General features: G+C 37.9%; 1 long non-coding RNA gene across 1 annotated transcript in view; it reads right to left on the bottom strand.

Moving 5' to 3' along the window:
* Window positions 1-10,619, bottom strand: part of LOC104281369 — a 43,138-nt gene extending 32,519 nt beyond the window's left edge. Inside the window, exons 1-2 of the long non-coding RNA XR_717887.1 lie at window positions 10,368-10,619; window positions 8,697-8,813 (exon numbers count right to left, since the gene is read on the bottom strand). This is a non-coding gene — a long non-coding RNA (uncharacterized LOC104281369). The remainder of the gene's footprint in view (window positions 1-8,696; window positions 8,814-10,367) is intronic.
* Window positions 10,620-13,405: the final 2,786 nt, after the last annotated feature.

Raw genomic sequence — 13,405 nt, 5'->3', positions numbered from 1 at the left:
GGGGGGGGGGGGGGGGGGGGGGAGGGAAGAAAATAAAAAAAGATGTTATTAAAGTGGTTTGGATAATTGTGAGTTGTAACTTTTCGATTTCATATTAGTGAGAGTACATATATGACAAAGGATTTAAGGATAATAAGACCGCAAGAAAAAACATCAACAGCTGCACAAAAAAAAAAAAAAAAAAGTCTTCAAACATTCTCACTTTTAAACTACCATGACTGCATTGAAAAGAACTCCAGGGGGGGAAAAAAACCAAAACCACCAGATTTTCAACATTACAGAATGCTGAAAAAAACCCACACTAAAAAGACTAAATATAATCATATCTAGTGTCACTGTGCCAGTGACTCCTTGGTAATGTTACATGATCTTACCAATAAGCAATAAAATCAAGGTGAAGGAAGTGAATTGACTCTTCAGAGAAAAGAAATCTCTCTTGTACAGCACCAAGTGCCATAACACTACAAAGCAGCTGCTACTCTTTTCAATACACTAAGAGCTTTCTACACTGAGGCCTTGAGGTCAGTTTTTGATGTTCATAATGCTCAGCACTAAATTTTGCACTAAATTCTGACAACACTATGGACTATATTTGTCCTTCCTTCTCCTGACTTTCCAGCCATCACCCTAAGAAACTGTTTGCAGCTTGTGAAAAACCTGCATGTTAGAAAGTAAGGTTTTCCCCCTCCGTTCATGATCATGCAACCCATGGTGAACAGGACAACACAAAACAGATCAAAAGAAAATCCTCATTTCTAGCATGAAGGAAGCCAAGCATGAAGCATTTCAGCCACATGGGAATTGGTTTCTGTAATATACTGCATAATGATTACATAAAGAGGCTTTGATTACTGTATAATTCAATGACACATGGATTTTTACCAGCATTAAAATTCCTAAATGATTACACAAGCCTTTCATGTTTACTCATCAAATATTTAAAATACAGCATAATACAAAACATTTAACTGGTTTACTCTGAGAGCAATTTACTATGCTCTTCTAACAGAAACTTGCTCGAGAATGTGAAGTCTTACATTACGTCCTGTGCATATGACTCTTGATTGTCAAACAGAATTATTTGCTCAGCTTTACTTTATAAAGTACACAATTTCCAATATAAAAACTTACTGGTGCAAACATATGTATAACTGTAAAGAACACTTTTCAAAGACATATGGTAGAAAGAAAAATCTGTTCAAATAAATTGAGTTTGTTCTGTTTTCAATTTCCCAGAATACACACCCCAAAACTTCAAGAGAAAGTCCAGAAATGGATTTAAGCGTCAGCTTTCATAACACAAAAGAGCAGACTTACCACTGTCTCATATCCATTTCTTTGCACCCTTTCAAATCCTTGTTGCATCTCAATATAATTATTATGCATAAATATTTTTGCACCAAAGGACTAAACATTAACTACACCATACTTTCTACTTTATATCAATATTTGTAAATGCCTTTCTGTGAAAGGAGATGGTTGAGAATATGAGAAATGTTTAATTTTCAAGATGCTACAAAATTAAGATAAATATTATAAAACAAACATCAAAATCATTTCACGAAGTCACTGAATTATCTTCCATTAGTACTGAACCAGGCTTTGAGAAAAATGGAAATTCCTTAGTGAAGATTAGGAGGCAAAGCTATACTATAAATATTTACGTTTCTCTTTTTTCAACATTTAATACAGCTTCCACAGTTAATTCCTTCCTATTAATGTACAATCTTGGCTGTAAGTATAAGAGGAAGCATGAACATTTCTTCCTGCAGTATCAAGACAAGAACTTGCAATAGGAAGAGTATTCCATAAAGCCTTATTTGACAAAAGCATACAAAACATGAAAAATTAAACAAGTTCACAGCTGTGATTTTTCAAGTTCAGTGTATCCACTTAAAGTTAGAAGTGCTTCTACATCAACAAGAGATTGTTGATTATTTGGGGGATTATTTTCCTGGTGAAGAAATTATGAAAAATAATTCCAACAGGCAAAAAATGAGCTTTCTATACCGGAAAGAACATTATCTTAAGTCTTCTTTTCTTCACCTGCAGGAAGTGCCCCTTACTTACAAACTATTCATCAACTGTAGGTAAAAGTGTCAACTGTTGTGTGTATAATCATTACAAGTAGCTACAGCTAAAGGCAAACGCATCACTTTGCTTGAATGTCAGTCTCCTTTCTGTACATTTTAGAGTTTGTGCTGGTGTGACAGGACTAACTGATCATTCACCTGACAAAAGAGAAAAATCACTAATGAGAACAGACAAATCTTAGCCTTTGAGTCATTCCAACACTCCCATGTTGCTGCATTTAGTAGAAGGAAAGACTTCACGCTTGCAGAGCCTGAGCCGCCCATGAGGGTCACAGTACCTGGCCTGCCAGGAACACCAGCCACCTCTCCTGAGGAGCTGCTCCTCCAGTGTCTTGTCCAGGGAGTGCCTGGGTCAAAGGCACTGGGAAGGAAAGCAAACAGACCCTGGGAAAGGACGGAAGCATGTTCTTCAACCCAAGGTCATGTTTGCACAGCTGGGTTGCTCCATGCTAACTGAAGAAAGATCATGCCATGCTCTTCAGTGTGCATACTTCAGAGGGAAACATCCTTGCCTTCTACACTAGGCGTGTGCCTCTTGAACCCTCAAAAGCCATCACCAGAAATGACAAGGCTGTGCTATAACCATTTGGAATTTTTGGACTACTCTGATGTGTTCTGCGCTGTTATAGTGAGGGATGGAGCAACGAAGGATAGCTATGAACATGCATATACAAACACTCATTGAAAAATGATACATTTCTAAGCTTTTGGGACAGTGCTACAGATATAGAACAATCATGATCATGTTACTGAAATCCTTAGCTGTCTAAAATATCATCCACAGGAAAATGTTATCATTTACTATTTCATTTCCTTATTTCTAAGCAACTATCTACATTGTAAGTGAACACAGTTGGTCTCATCACTATGTCATTTTACAACAGTTTTCCAAACAGCCAGCTCGTAGAGCAAACATTCACCTACTGTGAGGCAGCAGCAGCATTTGATTGACAGAGTAGGCAGAAAATTAAGGAACAACAGATTACAACTGTTCATGAAGATAGAAGTAACAGGGAGGAGTCTGCCACAATTAGGAAAAAAACAACACCAATAAGGTTGGAGAAGTAGAAAGAAAAGCAGGATACTTTCAAAGACAGAAAGATTTTTGCAAAGCCAAATCTTCCAATCGCATTTTCAAGGACAAGGCTACAAATGGACTTTAAGTCTATATCTGTAACTTTCCTGGTCTCGACACTTATCCCCAGTTCTCTTACAGATACACTAAGACATATAAAACCTTATTATAGCCTCAGCCGTTTCCAAGAAAGATTTTATTTTAGTATAAACCCAAATGAAAGTCAGCAGTTTGAATTTCCCTTTTAGAAAGAACTGCAAAAAACTGACAAATACACCTTAGGTGATTTAGGTGGATTCCACACACACACAAGAAAAACACACATTCCTCCCCCCAGTATCCCTAATAATAGTGTTTAGTAAGAATATATAGTCTGACACAAAAGGAAAACTAAATCTATCATCAAATACGTATTTGTGGGAAAAAAAATTACATGATTTTGAAGACAAGAGTTGAATATCTAAAGCTTTATTGCAAGCATCTATGTGGGTAGAAGGGTGGTAGTATATGGTACTGCTCTATTAAGAAGCATGAGATGATATGAGTTTCTAATTTAAGGCAATATTTCTCTACAAGTCATGCAGAGATGATAGCAACCTGAATGGAGCAAAAGAAGAATTGGAAGTGCTTTTTCTTTAAACAAATTAGAATGATTTCAACATCACTTCAGGTTTTAAAGAAAAACAGCTTCAATAGTTCTAGTGTTGACAAGAGTGAGGGACTAAGAGCACTCCGCCACAGGCATCACGCAGGCAGGTGAAGTGCAAGCTTTCACTTCATCTCTGCTAATGCATTTCAACTTCCTAACGTCCAAGCCATGGGCCTCTTTGGCAGAGATGGCAAACCACACTAAACTGCGTGGGGGTTCTGCGATACGGATTGACGCCCACGAGGGAACGTGGAACGCTGTCACTTCAGATTTGGCTTCACAACTGAACTCAGAATGCCTCTTTCGTGACAGTCTTGATTTCCCACTCATCCCAGCGTGACTCAATTTTAACAGGGATATGTGTCGTATCAAGAAACACACAAACAAAAACCTTTTGGTAATTTCCATTCATAGTGACAAGTTCAATAGAAATTTCAAACCTCAACAGCGAAAGACATGCAATTTCAAGCCTTAAAAACCACCCCAAAATCTAAAATTGTCACTTTCTAACACTTGCTTCCATATTCAAAACTGCACTTCTATCTCTACTAACTACTACTCTTAAAATTATCAAATTCATCTAATTCTATTCTCAGCAACTAAGTGAAAATTCAGGAAGCAGCAAATGCAAGACCAGACTGTAGAATGTGCAATATTGCAACTGCCTGGTATACATCCAGTTTCTCCTTGCTCTCAGGAGACAGCATTAGAGTGGTTATTTCTATCTTCAATATCACATGTGAATTCCAGTAGCTAGATCCACCTAAAGCAGACGATATCTACCTGCTGGTCTTTATAAGATAAACAGCAAAAAAAATCCATTAAATCTCTCATCCTAGCTGGTCTAAGAAGTCTCTGCTTGTGAAGCTTCTTCTCAAGCTTCCTGGTTTCCATCTCCTCCTAAACATAAGGGGAACCTGTGAAGTATTTAAGCTGCAGGTGTAACTGCATTAAACAAACACAAATCAAAAATAGATGTGGCAACAGAAGAATCAATCCTGGAGAACAATCAAACAAAAGCCTCACCACAGCTAAGTGTTACAGTAGTTGCCTAAAATTATTGCCACACTGCTCTACATAATGAAGCTCAGAACCCTTGCTGCAGGACACATTACACATTCTACACAGAGCAAAGAAAGACTGCTGCCTCCCAAATTAGGCATTCCCTCCTCTCCACATAACACCAATTGGTTCTTCTTTTGTATTTTGTGTGGGTCTGCCACACGGCAGTGGTATCTGACTTGTGCTAGGCAGTATTTTCCAAGACCACAAATCTGGCTTCAACTTTAAAAATCACTAAACCAAACTGGGCAAAACTTCACGCTTATAGGAAAGAAATACTGCAAGAAAGTGGTACAGAGTTAATAATTAAACAGAATATGAATGTCTAATTCCAATTTTATTGAACAATGACTTAAAGAAGAGATGTAGTCCCAGCATTGTGACAAAACCTAGCTATCTAAAATCTTCAAGACAGTACAGCTCAAGCCAGTGAAACAAATTTGCTCATGGCAATATGGGAAGAAAATCTTTGTGATGCAGAAACAGATGTCACTGTACATTTTTCAGAATGTGGCATTACCCCTCTGCTTCATATGCATGGTTTCATGGGATCTATCTAAATTACATTTCATAAACACTCTATTAAATTCTTTATTCTAACAATATCCAAGTCAAGCAAGAATAGCATAGTCTATATTTCAACTTCTTATTTACAGAAAAACTTACATTAGCTCAACAACCTAACTTAGGAAGACCAGCCAAAACAACAACAAAAACTGTTTCATTATATTAAAAAGCCTCAATTACAGAAATGCTGACACAGCCAAGTTAATTATGACCAACATCAGACATAGAGACGAGTAAAAAGTGAAAAGTGCAGTTAGAACACTTACTGTGACAAGCCCAGTGACTGTAATACCAGCTGCACAGTACTTCAGTATAATTAAATTGCACTTCTTATATAATGTAAGTTAAACGGCAGGCAAGAGGGAAGTTAACTATCTGCCTTCTGGTACAGGAATGCAAGCACTGCAAGGATATTTTAAAAATATTTTTAAAAAGAGCAGCGCAAGTAGCATGTCAGCAGTGCCAAAATAAAATCTGGTTATCTCTCACTGGTGAGTATTCCCTTTTACTCTAGCATTATGACTTTTGCAGAAACTGAGCAGTACATAAGTACTTACGTATTGAAGTACAAATCCAGTGCATGCGTACTTGAGATTGAATTCTGTTATATATAGACAAGGGCAGGTTGAAGTAAAAAAAACAAAAAAATGCCTTACCCTGTGATGCACTCACTGCCCTTTCCCTGCCTTCTCTACAGTCTTCTGTTTATGGCAGTAAAATCTTGCTGAGTTTAATTAATGCACAGAATTCACTTCCTTATTTTCATTTTAATTACAAGAAGTATAGATTTCTTATGAGTTACCTCGAACTGGTTAACTGAAGTAACCAGGAGTAGTAGTATAGCCCTGATGTGATGGGAATTACTGTTACTGTAGCTTTTTGCCCAATTTCTGGAAAATATTTTGCAGTCAGATTCAAGGTTTACTCTGCCATGGATGCTGTATGAGCTGGTGACTGGTCTAGACAAGCAAAGCCTTGGATTCCCCTCCACTCCCAAGGGGATTACCTGTCTGTTTGGAGGAATGGTGGGCTACATGTTGTGGCCATAAGCTACGGCAGCAATTTTTGAGGAACAAGAAAGCCAGCTTTATTGTAGCCTAAATAATCAGAACTTAGAAGTCATGGCACTTGCAATAGCCTTATTGCCAAAGGGACATATCCTGCCTCTTGAGCCATGAAGCAAGCACTGACATCTGTGCAGTTGCAGCTGTGGTTGTAACAGTATCAAGCTCATTTAAAACTGACTTTTTTGAATCTATACACACCTCCAGACACAAAAAAGTCACCTGAACTGATAGAAAAGTGCAACGGATTCAAATGACAGTAAAGTCAAGTCATTAGTTTTGTCATTGTTGATATTCTAGGATGTAAACAGAAATCCAAATATTGCCAGAAATCAGGTTGCAACCTGGATGACCCAGTGTCATTCACAGATTCTGCAGTCTATCTTGATTTAAATCTTACAGCTTATTTTTTTCTTACCTGTATCCAGTTTATAACACCTGAATATTAAAAAAGGCTAAATATATGTAAATTCAATATGGGATTAACAATTTTACCTACAAAAAAAGTACTAATAAAGTATATATAGCAGTTTTACATAGGAACAACATAACTGCTGTAACAAAAGAGAAAGGTATTCTCTCTTGTTACTTATGAGCTACGTTAATGGGACTCTCTGAAAGACTCCAGTTCTGTACTACTATTGCAAGGAACTCTTATAAAAAGTTCTTCAAAGTTTGCAATAATTTATGAAATTACTTTAATTTTCTAGGTTAGACTTTGTCTTCTACAAGAAACAGTATGAAGGTCTGCAATGAGAAGAGTAGTAGGACAGGAATAGGTCTATGAATCATTTTTTCCCTTACAGATAGGATATTATCATCCATCATCCATCAGTCACAACAAAAACTGGAAGGGAAAGGACAAAGTTAAGTGCCTTTCACTCAGTTTCTGCATCTGTCCATGGGTGACAACCCTATTGAGCAAAGAGCAGATCTCATTTTAAGCTCCTGTAATCTAAACCATAACTGAAAATTAAAACATACACATTGTGAAAATCTGCTCACATCCCCCTTCCCTGGTTATCCTTAAATAGAAAAAAAAAAATAACCTTAGTCTATAAGAAATCCAGACTCTGTATGTAAAATATTCCACACATTCTCATTAAAGAGCACAGTGGGGAGACAGATTCAAACTCTTGGCTCGCAGAAGGCCAAAATTTAAACTATCAACAATTTTCTACCTGAAAAAAAATAAATTGCTAAGTCCTCTACATATATAACTTTATTAATGTGAGCAGTTCAAAGACAGTCTCAAGTATCGAGTTATGCCTTTAATTTCCTTCTCATGGATAATGAACGCATACACAGTCATGGCATGAGCTTGCACGGTCTTCAAGGGACAATTACGGATATGCAAAGAGCAATTCAGTTAATTAAATACAGGCATCAAGGGCTATTTTTGATGCCCAAGAGAAATCTATCAGCAGGAGTCCAGCTGCCACGAAAGCCAAACACAGATCTCCCACAGGTCCTATGGTATCTTCTAGCTCTGTAAGCCTGCCTTAGACCACCTGGAGCACATAAAATGGCACTCAAGGTCTATGTTTGACACTGAAATTACTCAAATAGTCCCATCTAACTCCATATATCATCTCAGGTGACTGTTTCTCAGCGTCAAAAGCTGACAGTGTAACCAAAAGCACACAACATTGGAAACAAAAATGATTCACCTTTAATAGTGACACAGCAGCTGTTGGACTCTTACAAATCAGTAATAGCAGCAGCCACGGGAAAGCTGCAGGTATCACCATGCATGAGATTAACAATATGATCCTCTTAAATGTCAGGTTACAGTCTCTATTATCATTCTGATATGGCTGTCTAAGTAAAATACTATCAGGAACATATTTCTGAAAAAACATTCACAGTGGTATTGTATCAGTCTATTCCATATGTTCTTTGCCATCAGAAAGCCCACAAGAGACACGTTTTATTTGTCTGGAGTACTTGTACCGTTTCACGTAATCACTTAAACAACACTAAAGGGCCCATCTTAAATCCATGGTTCTCTTTCTCTAATATAGCAACAAAAAATAAAGCGCATTTTTGGTGTAAGAAAATGAAAACCAATTCCACAAAAATCCATTTTCCCAATCTGCAGACTTGCTGAAGACAACCAAAGAACAACATGACGAGAAACTCAATCTACAGCAAGATTTATGCAAGAAAGGAAGCAAAGCACTTACCGTGTCTTGAGATTTATCTTTGACATCGTAGACTGTTAGCTTTATTTTAGTCTCCTCATAGATGGGGTATTCCGGTGGGAACGTCACACCAGTCAAAAACAGTGGATCTCTTGTACCCTGTGTAACACAAGTAAACATTGAGTAAGGTAAGAGCTGTGCAGGGTGCCAGTACGGATGCACAGAAACTGTGAGGTCCTCAAAAGAAGTTAGCCTTCTAACGGCAGAGATGTGTGAGCAGTTCAGTAGTATTAAATCAACAGGAAAACAGGACAGCTTTAAAACTTTGTCAGGGAAGTTTCAGAAAAATTTTCTAGGAAGTTTTTTTAGCAGGAAAAGGTATTAGATGCTTCTGAAATTGAATCCATCAACAAGCCTTTGAAGAAGCACAGCCAGTAGGTATCAATATCAGGAATATAACCTGTAACAAACGATCCCTTTCTCTCTCCCATGATACTTTCTCCAAGTACCACGATTTCATAATAATTTAAATCAACTAATTATATATTTAATTATAGTTGATTTCCAAAGGTTACCAACCTGCTAAGATTAAATTTTCTATTAAGTAAAATAAAACAGTTTCATGATACATGTACTTTTTCTTGAACAAAATAACTTTCCTGTGCCCCCCGTCTTCCCCTCCTCCAAAGTCTGACTATGAAGCTGAGAGTCTTGACACAGGAAATTCATGGATTTATTCAGATCTAGGACACTGTATTAGGAAATGCATCAACGTCTACAAGAAATATTCCACATCATCCGCACGACATCATTCCAGACAGTCTGCGATGCAACAGCCTGATCAGATACAAAATATTGGAATTAAACAGTTTCAAGGTGGTTGATGGCTGAAACCATAACCATTTGATCAGCAGTTGGTTGAAACTGATCACACAGAGATCTCATTAAATATTCTTATGATATTTAACAGTTAAAACAAGCCTTTGGCAAAATTGCATGTGTGTGTGTTTACAGTAAGACTTCCCTACTCTTAATAAGTGTCTCCAGTACGTTAAGCAAGTTGCACCTACGTTGCCTGCTCACACTTAATTGTGAACCATTTCTGCTCTTTCTGACACTGCTGCTTACAGGGCAAAAGCGAAGACCAGCAAAGCAGCCTCTGACAACTTCTGCTGTAATATGTGATGCAAGTTACTCATTATTTCATATAAAGTCACAGACATTACATACACAAACTATTTTCCTTAATTATAGAAGTAGGCTAATTTTTTCTCGAGGCGCAAAAACATCAACTTTCAAATGGAAAAAAGGAAAAAAAATAGAATAACAGACCATATAATTCTACCTTCTGTAATTTAAAAACGCTTTATAAATTTACTGCAGTCTCAATTTAGTTTTACTTTGCATTGCCTTGTCCCTTCATGAGAGCAACTATTCCCTGTTTCACTCCACACCTATGTCTGGAGAACTGGAGTATTCTCTATGTCTCTGCTTGGAACAACAGAGCTTTTATGAAAAGCCAACTTCATTTCTGTTTATCCTGGTTAAATGCCAAGAACTACAGAACACTCTTAGGTATGCTTTACTAACTGCCAGACTGTGCCTACCTTACCTACGACTGTGCACTAACTTGTTTTATTTCTTATTCACTGTCTAAGGAAGAAATGAGCAATTCATTAATCAGCATGGTAATTGAATAAGAAAGACTCTCACCTCCACGATTTCAGTGCTTGAATACCTCGTCAGAATGTGCTCTGCTGGATGAACCACTGAGACTTGTATAAACGTATTCAGCTTCCGATCACGGGTAGCAGCCACTAGATCCTTGCACGCTGGAGACAGCACAAAATAAAAATACTCAAAAGAAAACTCTGGGAAAACACTGTAAACAGGCAGAGGACAAAGCAAACTACACTCCGGCTCCAGACCGAATCTTCAGAGACGAGCCGATTTAACAGAGGAAGTGCCTTGGAAATAACTTACTGAAGTAGGAAGTCACATGCCACAGGACTGAATCGAGATTTCGTTTCCACTAAAAATACTTGCAGCTTCTGCAAAGCTCCCTGCCAGAGGCTCATCAGCTCCGGTATATGAATGTGCGTGTGCATACGCACACACTTACACACACGGCAATAGTAGGTTATTTTACATAAGCGCTCATTTCATTTGCCACAAAATCTCTTTCAGCAGCCTAATTGGATCATCTGTTGTCTGACAATTTTCACAGTACCTGACCATTTAAAACACATTCTATACCGGTTAAATGCTATCAGCAATTACCTTAGTTTCTACAGTCTGATACTAAATTATCAACTCAGTAGTAGAATTATTCATAAAGTAAAAACACACATATCTAAAAGCACACAGCAAAATAACCAATTCTTTTGCCAATGACTAGCACATAAATAAGAATAATTGCATTCTGGCTGACACTCATTGCACCTAATAACTATAGAGAAATGCAGTTCTTGCTTAATAATTCATTTTCAACCTGGACTCACAGTCATGCAGGCGACCGACTTCGTTCTTTAGACTAGCAGACCTCGTGCCTTCTAACCAAAAGGATGGAAGCACCAAAGAAAAAGAGGAAACAAACAAATGCACTAATGGGGCATGCATTGACCCAAAAGGAAAACCCAACCACCTTTCATTCTTCAATAAGGAATACACAACTGTGAATATTGTGATAGGATCTACGCAGTGGTTTCTGCAGGGCATCAAACTACACTGCGATCTTGGCAGCCTGAGGGAAGAAAAGAAAAGCCTATGGAGGGGCTAATTGTCAACAAAAAGCCGAGGACATTTTCTAGGAGTCGCTGCCAACAGGGGACTTGAAGTGCATCTGACCTTTAGCTTTTTTTAAAGGTGAGTCAGATTATCCTCACAGCAAGCAAACCTGATTTGATGAGAAGCAACAGTAAGAAAAGCTCCAATACACACAAAAGGCTAACTCAGCTTAGTTTACATATTTTTTTTCTTTGGGTTTGGACCTGCTGCTTGAAGAAATAAAAGGGAAACTGGCTGAAGCTTCTTTATCCGTCTTCCACAATAGTTAAAGGAAACAAGGAAACAATTAAATCTACCCTTCACAGAATGTTTTCAAGCTTTTGCTCTAACCTGTATTGCCCATGAAATCTCTTAGTAGACACTCATAAATGGATCCTATTATTATTTAGTGGTAAAAGTGGGATGAGAATATGAATTTATGCATGACGAAGTCATTATGAAACAGCCAATATAAGAATATCACACTCTAATCCAAGTTACCAGCAATTCCTTGCTACTAAATCTCACCAGATTATTGAAATGACTCCATGTATTAGGACCCTTTGAATTGACCTGAAGAACTACATAAGTAGATTTTCTGAAAAGCAGTTACCAAAGCACAAAAGGTTGGGCAGACACTTAGCTATTTGAGCTATATCGTCTCTAAAGCTCACCACAGATGCAGTATTAGATCACTGAAATTACCAGAAACAGCCATTTCCCTCCCCACCTTGCAAATCCTGATCTTAGGCCACCTCCCAATCCTAAAATGTTACACTCTATAACCATATTTTTAGAATATAGCACATAAAGCACAGTTTCAGAGGAAATGGCAAGAGTACTAGGTTCACTACCAGAAGCTGGAACACTGGCAGATGTAGTTAAATTTCTCACACCCACCACAAAGGGAATCTAGCCAGCTCGCAATTCAATGGACCTCTGAAGATGACAGGAATACACCAGAAAGGAAAAAGCAGAATGAGACAGAAACTTAAGAAAAACAAAAGTAAATCCCCCCCAAAAACCCCACCAGCAGCCCTGGCAGGAAGTTGACAGCTGAACTCTTGTAAAAAGTCGTAGTGCTTGTTGAATGAAAGTAAACCCCCCACAAATAATAGCTTGATTTACTTGTGGGATGTCTCAAATACATGAACTATATGTGACTAGTTCTTTCAGCAGCCAAGAGCACAGGTTTTTATCCTATTGATGAACCTTAAACAATAGGAAGAAGATTTGCATTTATCACCACTTCGATGATATCTGAGCATAAGCAACAATTTCTGTGGTAGTAGAGCAATCCAGTCATTAGATTGTTTTCCTGTAACAAGGCAGCTTAGCAACACGATCTTGAATTTCACTGGGTAGAGATGACACAAAGATAATTGAACTGCCTATCTCCAATGAGCACAAAATATCAGAGCTCTTTGGGAGGTTCCAGCACAGAAGGATAAATGAAATCAAATGAAACCTGCATCTACTTTTACAAGTTATTTGTCTCTGTTGTGACACTGGGTTAACTGCTGTTCGCAGCTACCCTTTTGGCTAGAGAAGATAATGACTAAGGTTGTCAGTGGCAGAGACCTAATTGTCTGGTGTGACAGAGAATTTGTCAGTTTGAGCCACAGCACATAACTTTCCTTAAAAACAGCACAAACAAAATGTTTAGCAAAACACAAGGAGTAGTTCTAAGCAGACACCTAAATATCAAAGTTTGTTATATCCTGTTCACAGCCTGGCATGTTCCACAGTCCCACACTGTGTTACTGCCCGTTGAACTCTCTTACTAGCAGTATCTCTGAAAATCTTGCAAAACACAAGGAGTAGTTCTAAGCAGACACCAAAATATAGAAGTTTGTTATGTCCTGTTCACAGCCTGGCAAGTTCCACAGTCCCACACTGTGTTACTGCCCTTTAACTCTATTACTAGCAGTATCTCTGAAAATCTTACGTCTTCTCAAAGAAACAGTTAACACTCTTTGGACCAA

This window comes from Apaloderma vittatum, unplaced genomic scaffold, assembly GCF_000703405.1.
Source record: "Apaloderma vittatum isolate BGI_N311 unplaced genomic scaffold, ASM70340v1 scaffold12602, whole genome shotgun sequence".
Taxonomy (NCBI): domain Eukaryota; kingdom Metazoa; phylum Chordata; class Aves; order Trogoniformes; family Trogonidae; genus Apaloderma; species Apaloderma vittatum.
Note: the sequence above shows the minus strand (reverse complement) of the source record. Positions and strands in the feature narration are given on the sequence as shown.